The sequence below is a fragment of the Triticum aestivum genome, chromosome 6D (assembly GCF_018294505.1).
Source record: "Triticum aestivum cultivar Chinese Spring chromosome 6D, IWGSC CS RefSeq v2.1, whole genome shotgun sequence".
Classification (NCBI taxonomy): Eukaryota; Viridiplantae; Streptophyta; class Magnoliopsida; order Poales; family Poaceae; genus Triticum; species Triticum aestivum.
In genome coordinates, this window is record NC_057811.1 from 117,324,089 (window position 1) to 117,348,738 (window position 24,650).

General features: G+C 46.4%; 1 long non-coding RNA gene, 6 other non-coding genes and 1 pseudogene across 7 annotated transcripts; all 8 read left to right on the forward strand.

Annotated features, from left to right (window-relative positions):
• The first annotated feature begins 767 nt into the window (after positions 1 to 767).
• Positions 768 to 4,920, forward strand: LOC123143986 (uncharacterized). Its single transcript, XR_006471182.1, has 2 exons — positions 768 to 1,309; positions 1,647 to 4,920. It is a non-coding gene; the product is annotated as an uncharacterized lncRNA (long non-coding RNA).
• LOC123146614 (uncharacterized) lies at positions 1,950 to 2,038 on the forward strand (annotated as a pseudogene).
• On the forward strand, positions 2,180 to 2,325 carry LOC123146662 (small nucleolar RNA snoR2/U65). The gene has a single exon (XR_006472870.1). It is a non-coding gene; the product is annotated as a small nucleolar RNA snoR2/U65 (small nucleolar RNA).
• Positions 2,351 to 2,471, forward strand: LOC123146480 (small nucleolar RNA SNORD14). The gene has a single exon (XR_006472743.1). It is a non-coding gene; the product is annotated as a small nucleolar RNA SNORD14 (small nucleolar RNA).
• Positions 2,589 to 2,709, forward strand: LOC123146479 (small nucleolar RNA SNORD14). Its single transcript, XR_006472742.1, has one exon. It is a non-coding gene; the product is annotated as a small nucleolar RNA SNORD14 (small nucleolar RNA).
• Positions 2,849 to 2,969, forward strand: LOC123146483 (small nucleolar RNA SNORD14). The gene has a single exon (XR_006472746.1). It is a non-coding gene; the product is annotated as a small nucleolar RNA SNORD14 (small nucleolar RNA).
• LOC123146611 (small nucleolar RNA Z43) lies at positions 3,250 to 3,346 on the forward strand. The gene has a single exon (XR_006472825.1). It is a non-coding gene; the product is annotated as a small nucleolar RNA Z43 (small nucleolar RNA).
• LOC123146548 (small nucleolar RNA SNORD34) lies at positions 3,619 to 3,700 on the forward strand. Its single transcript, XR_006472799.1, has one exon. It is a non-coding gene; the product is annotated as a small nucleolar RNA SNORD34 (small nucleolar RNA).
• Positions 4,921 to 24,650: the final 19,730 nt, after the last annotated feature.

The following is a 24,650-nucleotide window of genomic DNA, read 5'->3' on the forward strand; positions in this document are numbered from 1 at the left end:
GCTCCAGCTCGCCGCGTGCGCCGCGCCCCCGCTCCTCTCCTTGGCCGAGCGGCCCCACGCAGCCCTGGCCTCGCGAGAGGGAAAAAAGTGAGGCCCCGCCGCCGCCCGGGCTTTGCCCGGAGGCGCTTGCCGCCGGCTGTGACGGAAGGGGGAGATCTGGGAGGGAGGCTGATGTGGCGGCGAGGGCTTTGCCCGGGTCGCCCGTGAGGAGGGCGACACTAGCGAAGGCGTGTGTCAGAATTGGTTGGTTGCGCATCTTTTGAACGCCGCCGATGCACCTCTGGGGCCACCGTCAAGGCATGCTCTGACGTGAGCAACCTACGGGGGAGCTCACGTTCTGCCAGCCTTGGTCTACGGTTGCTTTTTTTTTAAAGATTTTCAACGGTTGCTTTTTCTTTAGGCCTGTTCTAGGGTTGCTATTTTTTTTTTAGAATCTGTTCTAGGGTTGTTGTTTTTTTTGAGAGGTTGTTCTAGGGTTGCTAGGTTCGCCCCCCGTGTGAGGCGCGCGATAGCTCACAGTGACAGGCCGTTGGCCTCCAGCCTCCCGCGGCCCATCCCGCTCGTCGCGGAGAGCACGGACTGTGAATTATCTTTATCTTTTGAGATCAATAGCCCACCTCAACTAGCCAGGCCTGTAATACGGTCTGCGTCCGACCCTAAAACACAAGGGCCGTATCGAATTAGTTTTCTTGAGCCCGACGAAGATCGCCCACCCCTATACATTCGCCAGCGCTCCACCCGTCCAACCCCAACCCTTCACCAAACCCTCCTCGCAGCGCCGCCGCCGCCACGCCCTCCCAGATCCCAGATCCCATCTCCTCTCTTCCGCATCCTCCACCCCACCCCCATCCTTATCGCCGCGCCCCGCGCCTGAGCGCCTCCCGGCAGCCGCCGCGCCCGTTTCCCCCAGACCCCGTCGTCGACGACGCCGACTGCCTTCCGCGGCTTCCCCCGTCCTCGAGCCCTCCACCTCAGTCGAGCCGCGTCTCCTTCTGCTGGATCTCGTCCGGATGACGGGCGCCGTCTGTTGGGGAGCCCGGCGGCTCTGTGGTGTTCAAGCAGGAACCTCATGCTACCGGCAGCATGTTGCGCTTGCTTGAACATCCCAGAGCCACCGGCGTGCCAAAATTCACGCAGAAGGAGACCCCTCGAGGAGAGATCCGCCAAGCTGGAGTACCTGAACGTCTTCTTCAAGTACTCCACTTTTTTTTCTCGCGGAGAAAAAGGTGGAATACTTGAAGAAGATTTTCAGGTCGTCCATTAGAAAGCTCACCATATTACCCCCAAGATCTTGCTGCATCCCGCAGAGGTGAGGCCCGCTATCTTCAGTTCTGCACTGTAGGCTGTTGTGTATCCTCAACGTGTTTTATGTTTTGCTGCCGGTTCATTCAAGTTCAAGTCAGGCATCTGCTTTCGGGCAGAAGTTTGTTCACGGTGATGGGCTCTAGGTCTAGGTTTGATGATTTATCTGCCCTGATAATTGTAATCCTTAATCCTTATAGTTATTCAGTAGGGATGAAAGCATGGCAAAATTATGGATGATATCCTAACCTTATTTGTGTTTTCAAGTACGGTTACTCGTGCGTAGAATTATGCATTAAAATATATATGTAAAAATGAAAATATGATTCTAATTGGAATGCTAGGTTTGAAGATTACATATGGAGGTTGGTAGCACAACTCTTTAAGTCGAAGTGTGATTCATTTGAAGCTGTTGCGCCCATGGTAATTACTTATATCTGTATCGCACTGACCAGTGGACATCTTGTTACCCTTGCCTGTTTGAGACATGCCTCTATCAGTTTGGTATTTGTGCTTATGCCAGTACTTGCTGTAGATTCTCCCTAACTGAATGGTTTGTTCACTTTATTTTTTATTCTGATTTGATATCCGTTTCTCATTTTTTACATGTTCTTTCTGTTTGCATCATCAGCTGGTTAGGAAGTTTTGAGCGGTGATGACATTTATGTGGACTAGAGTTTCTGATACTGCCTCTTCAGCAGTACTTTTGAAGACAAACCCTTGGCTGTCTGAGCTCCCCCCATTGCATTTATATCTTTTGATTAGTTCATGTATTCTTTTGTTTATTACCAATTCTCAGGATGATTTATCAATTCTTATGGTGTAATTGCTTGGACTTTTGGTTGTTGTGTTGTGATCTTTTTGGTGTTTTTCATTGGGCCTGATGCCATGTCTCAGGTAGCTACGGCTTTGACCGGAGATCCTACATTGTGCCATTAGAGAGATGTTGGACGTTTCACATTTGATAGGAACCTGTGGACATGATTTAGTCGGTACACAGAACCGTTTTTTGTGATTACACTGCTGATTTTAAATTGGAGGAAATCAATGGCGATGATGATAAAACATAGGCTTGTTTCTCAAAACATTCGCAGTTGCCGCCTAAGAGCTTTCGCCCCGCCAGGCTTGAGAGCTAATGCTGCTAATTCCTTCCTTGGATGTCTGAGCCATGTTGATTTTACTCATTTGAATATTTTTGTCTCTGCTTTATCTTCTTGATTTAACAGGATATTATGTTATTGTACTTGCTTTGCATACTTTGCTTATCTTTAATTGGGTAAAATCAATGGCGATGATGATAAAATTTAGGCTTGTTTCTTGAAACATTCGCAGTTGCCGCCTAAGAGCTTTCGCCCTGCCAGGCTTGAGAGCTAATGCTGCTAATTCCTTCCTTGGATGTCTGAGCCATGCTGATTTTACTCATTTTAATATTTTCTGTCTCTGTTTTATCTTCCTGGTTTAAGAGGATGTGTTTGTGATTATACTTGCTTTGCAAACTTACCATAATATATTTTCACTGTACTTATTTGGAATTGGGGGAAATCAATGGTGATGATGATAAAACTTAGGCTTGTTTCTCAAAACATTTGCAGTTGCCGCCTAAGAGCTTTCGCCCCGCCAGGCTTGAGAGCTAATGCTGCTAATTCCTTCCTTGGATGTCTGAGCCATGTTAATTTACCTGATTTAATGTTTTTTTTGGCGTCTGACTTCATGATACTGGTTTTGATCTGATATTTATGTTTTGAGGTTCATATGGCATTTTGAGATATTTCAGCCTCTTTGGAATGTTGGATTCTGAAACGTATGATAAAGCTAAGTCTTGTTTTCAAAACATTCACAGTTTCTACCTAAGTATGTTTCAAAACGCTCATTGGTGTTAACATGATTTGTGTTGCATCCTTTAGTATCTTCATTGAAGAGAACCAGAGGTTTGTTTGTTTTTCAGGAGGACGGTGAAGATTGATATTTGGTCTCGTTCGTCGTAATTGGCATTTTTTTTGCCTTGCCGACCATACTGCTATATCACCACCCATATTCTGAGTCCTCCAGTTACATGTTTTCCTTTTGGTTTCGATTCATATCCATTTTGTTTGATGTTTGGTGGCTGATGATTAGGAAACTAAAGTACTCCCTCCGTTCGCAAATATAAGTCTTTCTAGAGATTCCAACAAGTGACTACATAAGCAAAATGAGTGAATCTACACTCTAAAATATGTCTACATACATCCGACCGAGGGAGTATAGAAAAAGAATTGTCTCATTTCTTATCTGTGTATAAGACCAATGATCCATATTTTTATGTTGTTTTAAAAGTGTTCTTACCTATGATGAGTTGCGAACTGTATTGCCTACATTGTTTGAACAATCTGTGAGAAGCTTATGCAGCGTCTGAGGATGAATAAGAAAAGGAACAAAATCTTTCAAAATGGATCAACTTTTTTTAATTGCTATTTTATTTTTCGTTTTGGTAATGCCGGATTATGATTACTATTTTTATACTACTAAATTAGTTTCTCCAAAATGATTTATTCGATAAAGTGGCCCGACAAATTCGCCATTGTAGCATTCTTGCTTTACCTTCTGCTGGTCCATGTGTTGTCATGTCTCTTTGACTTTGAGCCAGTGGCTGGTCTGCATACCAAACTTTCTGAATTTGATTCTGGCCTGCAGGTCGATCTTGTCCTTCCACTTCTTGTCTGAGAGCTGTAATTTTCTTTTTGTGTTTGTTTTACAACGCTGGAGTGTATTACCAGGTGACTGGAACAATCAAACATGTGTGTAAGGAAACGGATCACAATTTTTTCATTGTCTTTGCTATTATTTTGGCTTTTACCACATATGCATCCGGGAGGAGAAACTTCGTGCAGTCAAGGATACTTTGCTAAGTCTTGGGCCGGTTTGGCACCGCCCGCGCAGCCACGTGATTGGCCCACCCCACCGTTGTTTCACCCTATCCTCCTATAAGCATCTTCCTCCTCTCGCAACACCATTCTGCTCTCTCCTCTTTACCTCCACTCCTCCCCATGTGAGAGATGGCCATGGTGATTCCTTCCGACTGCCTACATAGACGGTGACGAGGGGTGCTGCCGCAACCACTACGGCCACATGTTGTAACCAATCGATGAAGAGCTCAATTCTCAAGTAGTCGTGCTCAAATCTTCTCAGCGAGGAGCACATTACTATGAATAATGACGGAGAGGGACATTAAAGGGGAAAACTGAGCAAAGAGATGTAAAAATATATTATAAAAGTTTTTCACTTCTACTTCGTTTTCTTGTTTAGATTCATTACTTCAGTGATTGAACATGGGCATCGCACTTTCCAAGCAACCCTCCAATGAAGGAAGTGCAATTGAAACAATCAAGAACGGAAAAATAATTAGACTCCCTCAATTGTTTGGATTGGAATTAGACTCCTCTACTCTAGTCGTCCTCTTCTATTCTGGGCGGCTGCACGGTGAGAGGCGGAGTATAGATTAACGATTTGCTCATTTGAGAACTGAATCATTTATCTGAAAAAAACTTTCAGGTTAATAGGTAGGAAGTTTGATTGGAATAAATATAAATTATTTTCTTATTTCTATTTTATAATTGACCAATATGAACTTCAAGAATTTCATGTTGGACTCGGTAAAGGCTTGGGCTACTTTTCATTATAAAACTGATAAACTAAAGATGGATTGTTTTGCTAGCAATTCTTGAGCGAGCGTGGATTCTATAAGCTGGGCACACATTGCTCAGGATCATGCTGCTAAGATTGTTTGAGCGGACGGGGGACTGATCAGATGGACGAGCAGTGAATACAAATTAAGAGCATCTCCAACAGGGGCACAAAAATTCTGCGCCATAAAATAGTTTTAGTGCGTTACTATAGCACTTTTTAGTGCGCCAGATCCAACATTGCTTTAGTAGATGCCAAAAACGTGCATTCAACGTGTTTGAAAAAACACGCAGTATAAATTGTGAAGCGCGCGCAATCCGGCGCCTCAAATTTGCAACTTTTAATAGCGTTTTTTAGCGCATGCCCAACCTTTTTTTACGCGCGCATTGTTTTACAGTTTTTGTAGCTGTCTGGCGTCCAAAAATCCTGGATTTTTGCGCGCAGCCAATTTTTGGGCTCTTGTTGAAGATGCTCTCATGTTATGCACGCCCAAAACAATGAGCTTTAAGAACTGATGATGTGATGTTTTTCACTTCGGCATTATCCAGAATAGCAATGGCCATTTATGTACTGATTTTAATTCTTGAATTACCGAAAACTAGTTCTTTCTGAATTAATATGTATTGTGCATGTACTCCAGATATTTATCGATCATGTAGATAAACACTAATTTCAATACGATATGTTAGCAGGCGTGTGACACCACGTGAAGCGCTACTAAGTCTAGATCTAGCAGTGTGTAAGACATAGAATACACACTCCTAATTGTGCATTAAGATTAAATTTTCTAAAAATATGAGAATAGTGCAAAAATACCTAAAGTTGGGCATGTAGGAGTGTAAGACTTAGAAATGATCTAGCAGTGTAAGACTTAGAAGTGATCTTTAACAATAATACAAACTTGTCTGGTCACGGAAAAATGAAACTACACTCAAATCGAACACACTTTTCCCTTTGAAAACACGTCCGTCCATTTGATTTGTAAACTATATATGTGAAAATTTTGGATAACACTTAACACCAGGTTGAAGTGGTCATGTAACCATGGCACAAGTAGTTTTTATTTTTGACAGCTCATTTCCCACTTCCTACAATGTCAATATAATAAATCACTCTAGCAACGTGTACGTGTACTGGAAACGCTACTAAGCACGATCTAGCGGTGTGTCCCATTAACGAAACGTTGCTCATTGTGCATTAAGATCAAGTTCACTAAAAATATGAGAATAGCCATAAAAATACCCAAAATTGGGCATATAACTAGAAATGATCTCTAACATTAACACAAACTTGTATGGTAACAGAAAAATGAAACTATGCCCTACCTCTCTCAAACCGAGCACACTTCCCCCTTCAAAAACACGCTCGTCCATTCAATTTGTACACAACATATGTGAAAACACTTAGATAATACTCCCTCCGTCCGAGAAAACTTGTCCCAAGCTTGTTCCTCAAATGGATGTATCTACCACTAACTTGATGCTACATACATTCATTTGAGGGACAAGTTTTTCCGGATGGAGGGAGTACTTTCTAAAATTAACACCATATAGAAGTGGTCAGGTAATGAGACCATGGGAATGTAGTTTTTATTTTTAACAACTCATTTTTCACTTCCTACAATGTCAATATAATAGATCTATCTAGCAGCGCTTGCATGTATGGTAAACGCTACTAAGTGACTGATGATGTAGTAGCTTGCCTAGCAGAACACGCTACTAACTGTGCATTAAGATAAATTTCTCTAGAAAACCCCGAAAAGTGGTCATGTAATAAGACCATGGCAAAATCAATACCTAGTTTAATTTCACATTATATGTAATTAAAATATTAATATAAAAATAGCGGTCGACACGCTGCTAAGTTAGCAATGTATTCTCGCTCACGCGCTGCTAAGTTTAGATATACAGACCGCCACGACGCGAGATTGGGGAATAACTCCCCCAAACCACGCACACACTCTCTCCTTGTCACTTCAGCTCCCTCACTCTCCCGAAACACGAGCTCTCTCTCCCTCTCACTGCCGACATCGGCGTCCTCTCCAGACGTGGTCGATCTGATCGTCCGACAGATCCATCTCGTCGCCGTCGTCCTTGTCAGCCCAACATCAGGTATGCTTCCTAGCCCATCCATTTGTACATGTATGCACAATATATGTAGCTTGGTTTAGTTGGATTCCATATAGATTAGTTAGTTTATTTGTATTGAGGAAAGGAGAGAAAGAGAGAAGAGAGAAAGAGAAGAAAGAAGAGAGAAAAATGAGAAAACAGAACAAAAAAGAGAAAATGGGAAAACAGAACAGAGAAGAGAGAACTAAAGTAACAAAAAGAAGAGAAGATAGAAAAGAGAGAGAGAGATGAGATATAGAGAGAAGAGATAAAGAGAGAATAGAGATGTGTGTACTAAATTAGTTATATATTTGTATAATGTAGGTTAGCATAGAATTTGTATTTGTATAATGTAGGTTAGCGTAGAACTAATCTAGGTTGTTGGTTATATATTAGTTATATATATATACACATATATTTGTATTTTTGAGTATATTCTCTCTATTTAAGTAGTTAGAAGAGAAAAGAGAAGGTGGGTAAACAAAACATAGAAGAGAGAAAAGTAAGAGAAAGAGAGAAGAGAAAAGGATAAAAGTGAGAAGAGAGAGGTTGTCAAAAAAGAGAGAAAGAGAGAAGCTAAGATAGAAGAGAAGAGAGAGAGAGAAAAAAGGAAACGGAACAGAGAAGAGAGAAAAGAGAAAAAAGAAAAGGAAAGAAGAGAAAAAGAGAGGAGAGAAGGTAAGATAGAATAGAGAAAGAGAGAGAGAGAGATTGAGAGAGGGAGGGAGAGAGAGAAAACAGAAGAGAGAAAAGTGAGAAATAGAAGAGTTGGTAGATGGAAGTAGTTCCATATGGAGTACTCCCTGGTTTTCAGGGTGGCAAACTATTTATGACAATCTTATAATCCACCAGCCACCTTACTCTTATCCAGCTGTTGTTAGTGATCTTTGGCTTCCTAATCAGAAAACTTGGAACATCAATCTTGTCAGTGCTTTGTTCAATCCTAATACTGTACAAGCTATACTGCAAACTCTTGTTGTTAACACTGTTGGACATGACATGTTGGTTTGGAAGCTAACCCCTGCAGGTGACCACTCTTCGAAAAGTGCCTACAAGCACTACTTTAGTAATCTACGACTAACAGCAAACCAGTAGCCAAAATCTGTTCCACCGCAGACTCTAAATCTTCTTAATCAGGTTTGGAAAGACAAATGCATGGAGCCAAGAGTTCAAACTTTCGCATGGAGACTTCTTCGTGGAGAACTTTCAACGGGTAAGTGAGCAAGTAAGTTCTCCAGACATATTAGTGAAAATTGTACTAGATGTGGCAACGAGGAGGATGAAATGCACATGCTTTTTCTATGCCCTTGCTCAAAAGCTACTTGGTTTTCCTTTCCCTGGTATATTAGAACAGAAGTTTTAGCTGAACATAATCATTCCATTCCACAAATGCTTAAGGTTTTACTGGATTCTGCTCATCCCCATATCAACGTAACTAGTGTATATACACTTTCTTATGGTGTCTTTGGAAAGCACGAAATGATTCCCTGTTTGATAGAAAATTTTGTAAACCATCACAGGTATACCCGGTGGCAAATGCGATCTTACAAGCCCCAAAACTAGAAGATGAGATGGCAGGAACTGTTGTTGTACAACAATCATCAACCACACAAGACCCATCTTTAGTTACATGACAAGGAATTTTCTGTGATGCGGCATGGACAAATGAGGATAATATGCAACCATCGCCAGCAGGTATCGGTGTCATCATCCAACTCGGAGAAAATGGTCATTGTCAGGAGCTGCAGGTTTCAGCTATGTCTACTCCGGTGTCATCTGCTCTCCAAGCTAAAGCGTACGGGCTTCTATTTGCTACAATGTTAACAGGAACTCTTCACATCCCGGAACCACACTACTACACGGATTGCTCCGTACTCACATCGGCAGCGGGGGCGAGCTCCATCTTTCAAGTCACAAGTCACTGGAACATAAGGCTCATTCTTGCTTCTATACAGGAGTCGCCATCTTTTATCCACACGAGAGTAGCACACATCAACATGTGTTTCAATGTCAAAGCACATCATCAAGCTAAGTTAGCGATCAAAATTAAAAATAGGACTCTAGCTTTTCGTTGCCTCTCTTCAGATGCATGATCTTGTATTGCGAGAGATGTCCTCGCCATGTCTAGTGTGAGACCTTTCACACTACTCTCTGTAAAATGTTGCTAATGGAATAAAATCTTTTGTTGTTCAAAAAAGAAGAAGAAGAAGAAGAAGAAGAAAGAGAGAGAGAGAGAGAGGGAGTGAGAGAGAAGAGAAGAGAAGAGAAAAAAGAGAAGCTAAATAGAGAAGAGAGAACAGAGAGAAAGATAAAGCTAGAGAAGAGAGATATATCCCATATATATGTGTTAATTCGTTTTTTTATGCCTAGCTAGATTGTTAATGAGATATCCCATAGAGAAAATACATCCTACCACATGGGGGTAGTTGCTTTCATGTCCCATATACTAGTATATATATACTACTTTATCATTTTAAATATGTTCAGATACTATATCTAAGATATTTCAAAGCAAGTTACACAAAAAAATTGCATGTGAGCCCATAGTTTTTGTTATATTTGTGAAATACGTAAATATTTGTACGTAAAAGGAGTATGCTCAGAATATGGTACATACTACCTAAAATTATACTCCATCCATTCCAAAATGTAGTGCGCACGTGCTTCCCAAGGTTCAACTTTGACCATAAATTTAACCAACGAGACCAATTACGGTGGGAGCAAAAATTATATAATTGAAAACTTCGTTTAAATACGAATTCATTGGTATAATTTTTGTTCCCGCCGCAGTCGATCTCGTTGGTTAAATTTATATGGAAACCAAGGACGCGCTATATTATGGAACGGAGGGAGTATATATACTATTCTGTTACTAGTAACAGAACATTATTCTGTTAAGTCCCCGATCCATTTTGCATGAGCCGGTGCTATCGATGTGGCAGAAAAAGCCCACCCACTCCCCAGCTTCTCCCTCCCATCCCCGCCGGCTCCACCCCTTGCTTCCACCAGCCGTCGGCGCCGCCCCTTGCTCCCACGCACCGCCGACCCCTACCTCCTTGCTCCCACGCGCCGCCGGCCCCTGCCTCCTTGCTTCCAAGCGCCGCCGGCTCCGCCCCCTGCTTCCACCCGTCGCCGGCCCCTGCTCCCACGCGTCGCCGGCCCCTGCCTCCCTGCTTCCACCCACCGTCAGCTCCGCCCCCTGCTTCCACCGGCCGCCGACGCCGCCCCTCTGCTTCCACCGCGCCACCGGCCCGCCTCCCCGTTGCTTCCACCGGAGCGCCGCCCCCTGCTTCTGATGGATTATAGATGGGCTTAGGCCTATATAAGACAATAATCCCTGGTTAATCTCTAAGGCCCATGCATGTGTACGGCAAGTGGTGGTAAGTGTGGGAAGTTTAGTCCCATACTGCTACAGTAAGAAGAGTGAGACCTCTTTGTAAGGGCTGCTCTACCACTTGCTATTAGGAGCTTGGGAATAGAAGTTGTACATGCGCGCTCCTCTTCCTCCGCCGCCCGCCTCGCCTCGCCACGTCACGACGCGCGCTCGCGCCGCGGGTTGTGGGAATGAGCCGAGCCGAAGCTTATTTTTGCCGCTCAGGAATGATTAATTAATTGTTAATTAATTAACGAGTCGCTTATGGAAGCGCCACTGTCCGAGACGTTGGACCGTGGGCTGTTCGCGGACTCGGTCGTGGGCCTGGCCTAGCCCATCTACCTGATGGCCTATATAAGAAGGCGTTGGGCAGTGGAGTGAACCCTAACTCAGTTCACTCACTCCCTCTCGCACAACCCTAGCTGTCATCTACTGTTTCTCTCACTGTGCTGCTTCCGGCGATCCCATCCCGACAACCGTGTGCACGGTTGGTCGGGAGAGCAGGTGCCTCCTGAACCCTGTCGTTCGAGATCCTACCCGGGAGAACGGCAATAAGGTTTTTGGGGAGCGTCTCGACGCGACTGCTCCCGATCCGTCCCCGTCTCCGTCCACCTCTGCTTCCACTACTTCCCCTGCATCGACTCCATGGCTGACGACGAAGCCGCCAAGAAGAAGGCCTCGGTCGATGCTGAGGCTGCCGCTGCCGCCGTCGCGGCCAACTGGAGGGTATGACTCGTTCATCCCCTATTTGCTCGTTCATGTGATGGCCATATATATGTTGTTCATAGATGTTTCGGTTCTATGTACCGTACGTGCTCACATGCTTAGGTATCGATATGAGATGCATACCGTATTTGCCGTGCTTATTGTTTACTTGTGGATTAGATTAATCGAAAAAGTGCTAATATTTCCAACAATCCAAAAACCTTATTTTAGGCACTTTTCGACTCATGGCTTCACCGCTACTCTGAAACCGAAAAAGTTTACTGGAACGCATTTTAAGCGTTGGCAGACGAGGACTACCTTGTGGCTCACAGCAATGAACGTGTTCTGGGTTGGTAGTGTCTCTCCCACGGTAACGATTGCTCCTGAACAGGAGAATGCGTTTAGGGAGGCAACCACCATCTTTGTGGGAGTCGTTCTTACTGTGATCTGAGACAAGCTAGTCGACGCATATCTCCATATGCGCGTTGCCAAGAATTTGTGGGATGCGCTCGAAGCTAAGTTCGGCGCAACCGATGCTGGAAGCGAGTTGTATGCTATGGAGCAGTTCCATGATTACAAAATGGTTGATAACCGTTCTGTATTGGACCAGGCCCATGAGATACAATGCATCGCTAAGGAGCTGGAGCTCCTGAAGTGTGAGTTACCGGACAAGTTTGTCGCGGGTTGCATTATTGCAAAATTCCCTCCTGGATGGAGGAACTTTGCTACTTCTCTCAAGCACTTGAGACGTGAATTCTCTGTTGAGGATGTCATTGGTCATCTAAGTGTTGAGCAGAACTTGAGAGCAAAGGACTCACACGTGAAAGGGGCAGAGGGTTCTTCTAGCGCCAATGTGGTGCGAAAGAACTTCCATAAGTTCAAGGGAAAGAACTCTGTCCAGCAGAATACTACCTTCAAGAAGAAGGGTAAGAAGAAAGACAAAAAGATAGACGGCTACTTTACTTGTGGTTCAGAGGAACATTGGGCAAACAAGTGCCCGAACAAGTATAAGAAGCCAGGACAGGACGCCAAGTCTGTCAATGTCACTTTGAGCAACAATGATGGGGCATCTGGGTATGGTAATCTGTTTACCGTATTTTCAGTTTGTCAGTCCACCGATTGTGGGTTGACACTGGGGCCAATATTCATGTGTGTGCTGATGTGTCTTTGTTTTCTTCTTACCAGGTCACATGATATTGTTCCGTCCTAACGGGGAATGGCTTGCATGCTTCTGTTCATGGTGTTGGCACGATGGATTTGAAGTTTACTTCGGGAAAGATCGTGCAACTGAAGAACGTGCAACATGTCCCCGCTGAAAGGATCGATATAGTTGACTAGAGGGGGGGGGGTGAATAGGCAACTAACAATTTTTAGCTTTTCTTTACCAATTTAAACTTTGCATCAAAGTAGGTTGTCTAGATATGCAACTAGGTGAGCAACCTATATGATGCACCAACAATAAGCACACATGCAAGCAAGAGATAAAGCACAAATAAGCTTGCACAAGTAAAGGCACGAGATAACCAAGAGCGGAGCCGGTGAAGACGAGGATGTGTTACCGAAGTTCCTTCCCTTTGAGAGGAAGTACGTCTCCGTTGGAGCGGTGTGGAGGCACAATGCTCCCCAAGAAGCCACTAGGGCCACCGTATTCTCCTCACGCCCTCACACAATGCGAGATGCCGTGATTCCACTATTGGTGCCCTTGGAGGCGGCGACCGAACCTTTACAAACAAGGTTGGGGCAATCTCCACAACTTGATTGGAGGCTCCCAACGATACCACGAAGCTTCACCACAATGGACTATGCCTCCGCGGTGACCTCAACCGTCTAGGGTGCTCAAACACCCAAGAGTAACAAGATCCACAAGGGATTAGTGGGGGGATTCAAATTTCTCTTGGTGGAAGTGTAGATCGGGGCCTTCTCAACCAATCCCTAGAGAATCAACAAGTTTGATTGGCTAGGGAAGGAGATCGGGCGAAAATGGAGCTTGGAGCAACAATGGAGCTTGGAGGTGAAAGAGGCAGTCAACTAGAGGAGGAAGACACCCCTTATATAGTGGAAGAACAAATCCAACCGTTATCCACCAACTCAGCCTGCGCAGTGCGGTACTACCGCACCTGAGGCGCGGTACTACCACAGGGGCACGCGGTACTACCGCAGGGCCCCGCGGTACTACCGCCCACGCAACAGAGATCAGAACAGCCAAAAATGCACTAAAGCAGAGGGCGGTAGTACTGCTGGCGCGGTACTACCGCTCCCCCTTGTGGTACTACTGCAAGGCAGGAGCTGTCCAGGGATGGGAAGGCCCGGATATAAAAAATTACATCCGTGGCTACTTCCACAGAGTTGGAGTCGATGCAAAAACCCGACGCGGTAGTACCGTAGGCCAGCAGCGGTACTACCGCGCGAGGCGCGGATGTAAAAAATTACATCCGCCCCTTACTGCCGCGTACTTGCGAAACTAAGTCAAAGACCACGGTACTACCGCCCACGCGAAGCGGTACTACCGTGGGCCCTTGCGGTACTACCGCACCAGCGGGCGGTACTACCGCAAGGTCCTGCGGTACTACCGCATGCCCTAGTTCAGCAAGTAAGAGCAATATTTGCATAGACAAGGAAAACATAGGACACTCCAAAGGCTAGAGGAAAGGAGGTGCAAAGGAAGATGTGTACGTGATGAATCCACCCAACCTTTCCAACGCGGACCCCCTCTTAATAGTACGGCTTCCCTACGACTCAATACCACCGAAAAGAAACGAAGAGAAACGCCGTCTTCTATAGCCTTCGAGGGGAACCAAATCATCTTGTGCCTAGTCAATATATCTGAAATATTCGATGCACATGATTAGTCCGCAAAAGCATTGTCATCAATCACCAAAACCAACTAAGGGATAAAAATGCCCTTACAATCTCCCCCTTTTTGGTGGATTGATGACAACACGGGATTTGTACGAGGGTATAACGCAAAGAGCAAGGGCAAACCCCAAGTCTCTAAAATATGGACGGGCTCCCCCTAGATGTGTGCTATCTCGATGAGTGCTTTGGACTGCACGACACACATACTAGGATCAACACTCCCCCTATATTTTATAGACATGGCAAATCTTGCAATAAGGCTAAAGCTAAGCAAGATAGACATGAGCATAGTGTAATAAGCACAAGATAGAATAAGCTCACTACGGTACGATAGAGTGCATATGTCTTACACCATATGATCGAAGGTCTCCCAAAGCAAACCAAAGCAAACGAAATAAACGAAGTTCAACTGACCCAAACACGACACAACTCGCAAATCCTACACTCTCTCCCCCTTTGGCATCGAGACGCCAAAAAGGCAGAGAGGACACCTACAGCAATAGTGGTGGCTCAAGCGGAGTAGTCACTTGCACGCTCCCCGTCAGACTCTGCAGCTGGGATGGACTCCTCCTCAGACTCGGTCCACCGATAACCCTGCTTGTGCATCCATTCTGCCTCTGGGGTGATGTTCACCTCTGACCCGCTAGAAATGTTCTCGCCAAAGGTCCTGAAAATCCGCTTGTCGCGGCGGCGAGTCTCCTTGGAAGCCACATGGGTCTGGTACTGCCCCTTTGCCTGCATACAGAACAACATCTTCATCTTGTTCTTCAGTCGCTTAGCCCAAGAAGGCTCAGAGGTGGGAGGGATGTAACCCTCAGAGCTGTCCTCGTCTGCTGCCTCCTCCTCATCCGCATCTGCATCCACGTCCATGGCAGCCGCAGTATCAGCACGAGAGGTAGTGTTGGCCCACTGAGGCTTGATACGGAGGTTGATGGGCTCATGCCGGATCCAACCAGGGGCCTCAAACTCATCCTGAGGGTAGACCCGCTCCCAAGTAGCCGAGATCAACTGAAACAAATAAGGTCCATAGATGGGGACCTTGCGGTTGTAGACCGCAAACCGAAGCTCATGCCACATGATATGTGAGACATCAAGTGGTAGTGTCTGAGAGTTGCGAGCATCTTCACACAAGAGCATCATATCCACAAGATAGGCATGCACCTTGTCCTTGTCCCCAATGCGTGGGAAGAGAGTGTTGCGGAAGATCCGGTGCATGATGTCAAGAAAGGAATTGAGTACCCAAGATGACTTGCCATTGGAGAGCCTCTTCTCCACATAGAAGGGCATAAGCTTGTTCTTGTTGGCAGACTCGGGATTGGCATGAGGGCGAACACCTTGGGGTGTGGCGAGCCCCTCATCCGGAACCCCAAGCAAAGTCATGAATTCCTTCCAAGTAGCAGTCAGCTGCCGACCATTGGTCATCCAAGTCATGGTCCTTTCCTCATTGGGATGAAAATGCACTGAGGCAAAGAACTGAGCAAGGATCTCAGGATCATAGTCTTTGTGGAATGAGATGATATGCTCAATGCCAAATTGCTCCACTAGGTCTAAAGCCTCACCAAAGTATTCCTGGTGCGCCTCTTTTCGCATGTGATGCATGTTGATCCACTTCACCTCCACATAGGTGTTTTGCTTGGCCTTGATGACATCCAGATAAATGAGATTCTGCTGCTTGGTCCAGAATAGCTCATTCCCTCGAAAGTTGGCATGAGGGTTTCCGTACGGATTGATCTTCCTCCGAGCGATGAACTCAGCAAGCGGTATCTCATCCATACCCATGGCGGGTTCCTTCTCTTTGGTGGCAGTGGTCTTGGTTCTGCGTTGGGGGGCATTGGAGCCCTCTGCTGCCTCTGTGTTGCGCATACGCTTGGATCCCGTGTCACGGCTTGGATTGGAGCGGTGAGCCGGAGCACCTGAGCCACCACCTAAAACACACACCACAAAACAAACACGCACGAAACGCGAGAAGGATCAATGCAAAGACCACAGCAAAGCAGGAGAAACAAGTAGACATGGCACATGAGAAGTGCCACAAGAGGGATTTGAGACAACGGTAGTATCGTGTGTTGTGCCACGTGCGGTAGTACAGCTCCAAGGAGCGGTAGTACCGTAGGCGCGGTAGTACCGCACTAGCAGGGCGGTAGTACCGGACGTATGGTAGTACCGCACCTGAAGAGCGGTAGTACCGCACGGTGCAGATCTGAAACGACCATGGAGATCTGAGCACAACCGTGTCAACATGCGGTACTACGGTCGATCAAATCCATCACGGGACAACTATAGCAAGTACCATCACTACACAAAACTACTCTCCTACATCCTACTCTCGCATAGATTTGGCCTAAAATCTCAAGAACAACTTGCATCTCCCCAAAACCTAAAAACAACAAGGCGAACAATAAAAAGGGAGGGATTGGGGAGAAACCTTGTTCCATGGCAAGAGGGAGTGGTGGGGAACGATTCCACCGGTCGGAATCCGAGGAGAGCGGCCGGAGATGGAGATCCGGCGCCGTTCTTGAGAGAGAGAGAGAGAGACGGAGTGGGGAGAGAGACGAATGGGTATGGGGGAGTTAGAACTCCCCCTGCCAGTGTTTAACCCCCCACACGCCCTCGACCGCATGGTAGTACCGCACGTCATTGCGGTACTACCGCCCCGGGCCGAAGTACCGCACCATGACTTTAGTACCGCTCCCCCAGGCGCAAGTAAAAAATTACTGCCGCGTTGGGTGCGGAAGTACCGTGCGCTCCTCACGCGGTAGTACCGCACGTCATTGCGGTAGTAGCGCCCGGGCGGAAGTACCGCACCTAGGCCGTAGTACCGCTCTCCCAGGCGGCAGTAAAAAATTACTGCCACGCTGGGTGCGGAAGTACCGCGCCCCCCCTTGCGGTAGTACCGTGGCAGGCTGCGGTAGTACCGTGGGCTCAAGAAAAAAACAGTTTCAACCAAAAGAGATAACACCGAAGCACGGAACCTTCAAGCGAGAGACCACACCAAAGAGCTAACACACTGGACACCACAAGCACGAGCTCGGCACGAAGATAGAGAGGCAAGGACCAACACAGACCAAAAACGAGACACAAACTCTCCAAGGAGAGGGCGGTGGCCGGAGCCACCTATGTTTGAGTCAATTGGTATGGCACCCCGAAGAATTATCCTTGGGCCCATGACCAAAACTCGTCTTTGAAGCACAAGTACCATAAAAAATGGCTAATGTGAAAGAGTTGATCACTTTATGCATAATGGGGGGAGGGAGAGTTCATTGAGAGAACAACACTCCCCCTATGTCCATGCCTACACCTAGATTAGACAACAAGTTGAGTGTGGGGTGTGCAAGGGTTCAAGCAACATTGCTCGAATCAATGATATTTAGCTCATGCCTTAACTCACGAAATCTTGCTTCATCCAAAGGCTTCGTGAAAATATCTGCAAGGTTATCATGGGTGTTGACGTAGTTGAGCTCGATCTCCCCTCGCCTAATGTGATCTCAGATGAAGTGATACCGAATCTCAATATGCTTCGTCTTGAAGTGTTGCACGGGGTTGAGAGAAATCTTGATGGCACTTTCATTATCACACCAAAGAGGCACTTTGTCACAAATGACACCGTAATCCTTTAAAGTTTGCCTCATCCATAAGAGTTGTGCACAACAACTACCGGCCGCCACATACTCCACTTCGGTGGACGAGAGAGACACACAACTTTGCTTTTTAGAAGACCAACTTACCAAAGAGCAACCAAGGAATTGGCCCCCTCCGGAAGTGGACTTCCTATCCACTTTTTCTCCCGCCCAATCGGAGTCCGAATACCCTACAAGCTTGAAGTTTTCTCCTCTTGGGTACCATAAGCCAAAGTTTGGGGTATGAGCCAAATATCGAAAGATTCGCTTGACCGCCACAAAGTGGCTTTCCTTAGGTGCGGCTTGAAACCGTGCACAAATTTCCACACTCAACATGACATCCGGTCTAGATGCACAAAGGTAAAGCAAGGAACCAATCATGGAGCGATATACCTTTTGATCCACCACTTTAGCATTGGGATCGATGTCAAGTTGGCACTTGGTGGGCATTGGAGTGGACGCCGGCTTGACATCACTTAGCTTGAATCTCTTGAGCATGTCTTGAGTGTATTTGGCTTGGTTGATGAAGGTTCCTTCTCTTCTTTGCTTCACTTCGAAACCGAGAAAGAACTTCAACTCTCCCATGGAAGACATCTTGAACTTTGAGGTCATGAGTGCGGCAAATTCCTCATTGAAAGCTTTGTTAGGGGAACCAAAGATAATGTCATCAACATATAGTTGGCATACAAACAACTCCCCTTTGACCTTCTTAGTAAAAAGAGTAGGGTCGATTAGCCCAACTTCAAACCCACGATCTTGTAACAACTCGGTAAGGTGGTCATACCACGCACGTGGGGCTTGTTTAAGGCCATAGAGTGCCTTATCGAGTTGATACACATGATTGGGAAAGTAGGGATCCTCGAACCCAGGGGGTTGGATGACATAAACCAACTCATTAATAGGACCATTAAGAAAAGCACTCTTCACATCCATTTGTTGCAACTTAAAGTTGTGATGAGAAGCATAAGCAATCAACAAACGAATAGATTCAAGGCGAGCAACGGGAGCAAAGGTTTCACCGTAGTCGATACCCTCGACTTGGGAGTAGCCTTGTGCCACCAATCGTGCCTTGTTGCGAATGATGGTCCCATGAGCATCTTGCTTGTTCTTGAATATCCACTTGGTTCCAATGACATTGTGGTTCCCCGTTGGCCTCGGCACTAATCTCCACACCTTGTTGTACTCGAAGTTGTTGAGTTCTTCATGCATGGCATTAAGCCAATCCGTATCTTCGAGTGCTTCATATACCTTTTGGGGTTCAACACAAGAGACAAACGCGTGATGTTCACAATAGTTTGCCAATTGTCTACGAGTGCTTACCCCCTTTTGAATGCTTCCAAGCACATTCTTCATGAGATGACCCTTGGTGGAGAGCTTGGATGCAATCTTGGCGGCACGACGCTCCAATTCCTCCTCGGTGGTGAGTTGAGGAGCGGTCACTTGATCATCTTGAGTGCCGTCTTGAGCTTGTTCTTGATCTTGAACTTGCTCGGAGGAGAGAACTTGACCTTGGGCATCACTTGGTGTGTCAACACCGTCTTGAGCATGATCTTGCCCTTGGTCTTGTTCATGAGGTTGAGGGCCTTCACTTTGTTCTTCGGAAGCGTGTGGGCCTTGGGTTGGTGATGGCTCCACTTGAGTGGAGCATTGTCCTTCTCCTTCGGCCACAAGGGGTTCCTCAATGGGTAGTATAAAATCAACACCCATTCTTCTTATGGCTTGAGGAGGAATTTCATCACCTACATCACAAGTGCCACTTTGCTCCACTTGGGAGCCGTTATTCTCATCAAACTCCACGTTACACGTCTCCTCAATAAGTCCTGTGGATTTATTGAGGACACGTTAAGCATGAGAGTTTGTAGCATAACCAACGAATATGCCCTCATAAGCTCTAGCCTCAAATTTAGACAACCGAACACCTTTCTTGAGAATGAAACACTTACACCCGAACACCCGAAAGTACTTAAGGTTAGGCTTGTTACCGGTGAGTATCTCATATGGAGTCTTGTTCAAGCCCTTGCGGAGGTAGAGCCGATTGGATGCATAACATGCGGTGTTGATGGCTTCGTCCCAAAAGTTGTATGGAGACTTGAACTCCGCCATCATGGTCCTTGCCGCATCCATCAACGTCCGGTTCTTCCTCTCCGCAACACCGTTTTGTTGAGGGGTGTAAGGTGCGGAATATTGATGCTTGATCCCCTCATCACTAAGAAACTCATCCAAGGTGTAGTTCTTGAACTCGGTGCCGTTGTCACTTCTTATTGTCAAGATCTTTGCATTGTGTTGACGTTGGGCTTCATTCGCAAAGTCAATGACGGTTTGTTGGGTCTCGCTCTTCCTCTTGAAGAAATACACCCAAGTGTATCTTGAATAGTCATCCACAATCACCAAGCAATACTTCCTACCCCCAAGACTATCAAAGGATGGAGGCCCAAAGAGAACCAAATGAAGGAGCTCCAAAGGCCTCTTCGAGTAAATGATAGTCGTGGGAGGGTGAGCCGTCTCATGTAGCTTTCCTTCGATACAAGCACTGCAAGCACGATCTTTAGAAAAACTAACATTCGTTAGTCCACGGACATGGTCCCCCTTGAGAAGACTTTGCAAAGATCTCATATTGACATGGCCTAAGCGGCGATGCCAAAGCCATCCCACGTCAACTTTAACCATTAGGCATGTCGCGGTCTTAGTGGGTCGCTCCGAAAAGTTAATCACATAGAGACCGTTCTCGACATGCCCAACAAAGGCTACTTTAAGAGTCTTGCTCCACAAGAGGGCCACGGTATCAATATCAAAGAAAGTGGCAAAGCCCATGATTGCAAGTTGACGAACGGAAAGTAAATTGTATGCAAGGGACTCAACAAGCATGACCTTATCAATCGTGAGATCATGAGAAATGACAACTTTGCCGAGTCCCAATACCTTAGAAGACAAGGCATCACCCCACTCGACATTGGTGGGCATAGATGGAATCTTGTGCACGTCCACCACCAAGTCCTTGCTTCCGGTTATATGATTTGTAGCTCCACTATCGAGCAACCATGATCCCCCACCGGAAGCAAACACCTACAAGAGATCAATGCTTGGTTTTAGGTACCCATTTTGTAATGGGTCCTTTGATGTTAGTAACAAGGGTCTTAGGAACCCAAATAGACCATTCAATATACTCATGAGGAGAACCAACAAATTTGGCATAAACATGCCCATCACTAGCACGGCATAACACATAAGAAGGATTAAAGTCGCCGGCTTTGTTGGAAGGGGTGGCATTGCCCTTCTTGACACCGCCACCCTTCGCATTGTTCTTCTTCTCCTTGGAAGCACCCTCTCCCTCCTTCACAAAAGATTAAAGTCGCCGGCTTGAGAGGAGGAGGTCGTTTGGTCTTGTCATTCTTCTTCTTGTTCTTGGGCTTGGGTGCGAACCCAATCCCCTCCTTGGCCACAACTTCCTTTTGATTGCTCAAAAGGTCGTTGAGGTTCTTCTCACCTTGTATGCATGACACAAGGCCTTTCTCAAGTTGCTCCTTCAACTTAGCATTCTCCTCAACAAGATGCACATGCTCACAACAAGGGTTAGTAGCATTTGCATTATCAATTAACACCATATGAAGAAAGGTGGCTTTCTCCTTAGTTAGCTTCACTTGGAGTTGATCATGAGACTCCTTGAGGCTAGCATGAACACCCTTCAAGACTTTGTGAGCCTTGTCGAGAATGTCAAACTCCTCTTTGAGTCTAGCAAGATCAACCCCAAGCTTTGCCTTCTCGGAGTTTAGCACACGAGAAACAACAAGAGCATGATCAAGATTTTTCTTTAACTTAGCATGATCATCGTTGTGTGACTCCTCAAGAGCCAAACGAAGACCACGCTCTTCGTCAAGAGCATTGGAAAGATCCGAAATCTTATTGGCATAGTCGCGACTATGCCCCTCCATCTTAGAGATGGTATCTTCGTGAGCCTCGATCATGTCATTGGCTTCACCAAGTTGTTCCAAGAGAGCAACGAAGTGCTTCTTGGATTTACCCTTGAGTTTACCCATAAAGGTCTCAAACTCATTCTCCTCCACATTTGTCCCCTCATGTTCATCAATGCTATCCGTTGAAGAAGGATGATTAATGATGGTAGTTTTGATGTTGGGGGTTACCTTGTTGGTGGCTTTAGCCATGAGGCACTTGGCGGTGATGTTCTCATTGGGTGAGTCGAAGAGAGACATCCGTGGAGTCATCTCAATGGCAACGGAGGCCATGGCAACCGACTCACCATATTCATCATCGTCATCATCCTCATTGTACTCTTCTTGTACCACCAATGCCTTGGGAGGAGTCTTCTTGGTGAAGTTGCTCTTGTTGGGGAACGACTTGGCCTTGTCCTTTCGGATGAGCTTGCCACCATTGTCTTCCCTCTTCTCGTGAGGGCACTCCGCAACAAAGTGGCTCACATAGCCACAATTGAAGCAAGTCCTCACTCGTTGCTTGCCCTTTGCACCACTTGAATTGTTCTTGTTGAAGTTTGGCCTTGAGTTCTTCTTGCTCCAAAATTGCCTTGAAGCAAGAGCCATGTGTTCATGATAGGCATACTTCGTATCTTCGAGGTTTCTCTCCTCTTCTTCCTCTTCATCCTCTTCCTCCATACTAACCTTGGCCTTTAGAGCAAGGTTGGGCTTCTTCACTCTTTGAGAGCGAAGAACCGCATTGTCGGCGGTCTTGTCCAAGATGCTCATAGCAACGAACTCATCCAACACTTCACTTGAGGACAAGGTGTGGAAGTCCGGCCTTTGACGAATGACGGAGGACATGGCTTTGTGGTAGGTTATCATTGCCTTGAGGAATTTGCGCTTGATCCAATTGTCATCCGTTTCCTTACTTCCATGATCTCGGAGAGAGACCGCGAGTTTGGTTACTCTCCGATAAAGCTCACGAGGTTCTTCATCTTCTTTCATTGCAAACTCATCGGCTTCATCTTGCACCACTTCATAGTTGGAGCGTTGAATGCTTGCGCTTCCCCGATAGAGGGAAACCACTTGTTGCCAAGCATCTTTGGCAATGGTGTAGGGCCGGAGATGAGGAAGATCTTCGGGTGGGATTGCTTCTTGGATGATGAAGAGAGCATTCTCATTGAATTGATGGTCCACGACTTCTCTAGGAGTGAAGTTGCTGTGGTCATGCGGATAGAAACCTTCTTCAATGATTCTCCAAAGGTTAGTGTTCACATGATTTAAATGACGATTAAAACGATAGACCCAAGAATCAAATTCCACATTCTTCTCGATCTTAGGGGCCGGGCCAGCATGATTCAAATGAGTGGAAGGAAGCGGTCCACCATAGACAAGTGGAGGTTCCACATGGGCAAAGATGCCGGTGCCATTTTTACCACTAGAAGAAGGAGCTTTCTCGCTAGTAGCTTCCCCCTTGTCGGAGGTAGCATCCGTCACCTTGTTAGCGGGATCACCCACTTTCAACGGTGCGGTGGAAAGTTTAAGCCCTTCGAGAAATTTATTAAACATGCTTTCGACCTCGGTCGTCATGGAGGTTTTCAATGTGTCCAATGCCATATTGAATTCCTCACGAGAAACCGCGGTACCCCCATCTCCCGTAGACGATACCAGATTCGCACCGGAGTGCTCCTCCACACTGTCTACGACGTCAACCATACTCTTCGGACGGTAAAGTCCTTAATAAAGAGACGAGGCTCTGATACCAATTGAAAGGATCGATATAGTTGACTAGAGGGGGGGGGGAATAGGCAACTAACAATTTTTAGCTTTTCTTTACCAATTTAAACTTTGCATCAAAGTAGGTTGTCTAGATATGCAACTAGGTGAGCAACCTATATGATGCACCAACAATAAGCACACATGCAAGCAAGAGATAAAGCACAAATAAGCTTGCACAAGTAAAGGCACGAGATAACCAAGAGTGGAGCCGGTGAAGACGAGGATGTGTTACCGAAGTTCCTTCCCTTTGAGAGGAAGTACGTCTCCGTTGGAGCGGTGTGGAGGCACAATGCTCCCTAAGAAGCCACTAGGGCCACCGTATTCTCCTCACGCCCTCACACAATGCGAGATGCCGTGATTCCACTATTGGTGCCCTTGGAGGCGGCGACCGAACCTTTACAAACAAGGTTGGGGCAATCTCCACAACTTAATTGGAGGCTTCCAACGATACCACGAAGCTTCACCACAATGGACTATGGCTCCGCGGTGACCTCAACCATCTAGGGTGCTCAAACACCCAAGAGTAACAAGATCCACAAGGGATTAGTTGGGGGATTCAAATTTCTCTTGGTGGAAGTGTAGATCGGGGCCTTCTCAACCAATCCCTAGAGAATCAACAAGTTTGATTGGCTAGGGAAGGAGATCGGGCGAAAATGGAGCTTGGAGCAACAATGGAGCTTGGAGGTGAAAGATGTAGTCAACTAGAGGAGGAAGACACCCCTTATATAGTGGAATAACAAATCCAACCGTTATCCACCAACTCAGCCTGCGCAGCGCGGTACTACCGCACCTGAGGCGCGGTACTACCGCAGGGGCACGCGGTACTACCGCACGGCCCCGCGGTACTACCGCCCACGCAGCAGAGACCAGAACAACCAAAAATGCACTAAAGCAGAGGGCGGTAGTACTGCTGGCGCGGTACTACCGTTCCCCCTTGCGGTACTACCGCAAGGCAGGAGCTGTCCAGGGATGGGAAGGCCCGGATATAAAAAATTACATCCGTGGCTACTTCCGCAGAGTAGGAGTCGATGCAAAAACCCGACGCGGTAGTACCGTAGGCCAGCAGCGGTACTACCGCGTGAGGTGCGGATGTAAAAAATTACATCCGCCCCTTACTGCCGCGTACTTGCGGAACTAAGTCAGAGACCATGGTACTACCGTGGGCCCTTGCGGTACTACCGCACCAGCGGGCGGTACTACCGCATGCCCTAGTTCAGCAAGTAAGATAAATATTTGCATAGACAAGGAAAACATAGGATACTCCAAAGGCTGGAGGAAAGGAGGTGCAAAGGAAGATGTGTACGTGATGAATCCACCCAAC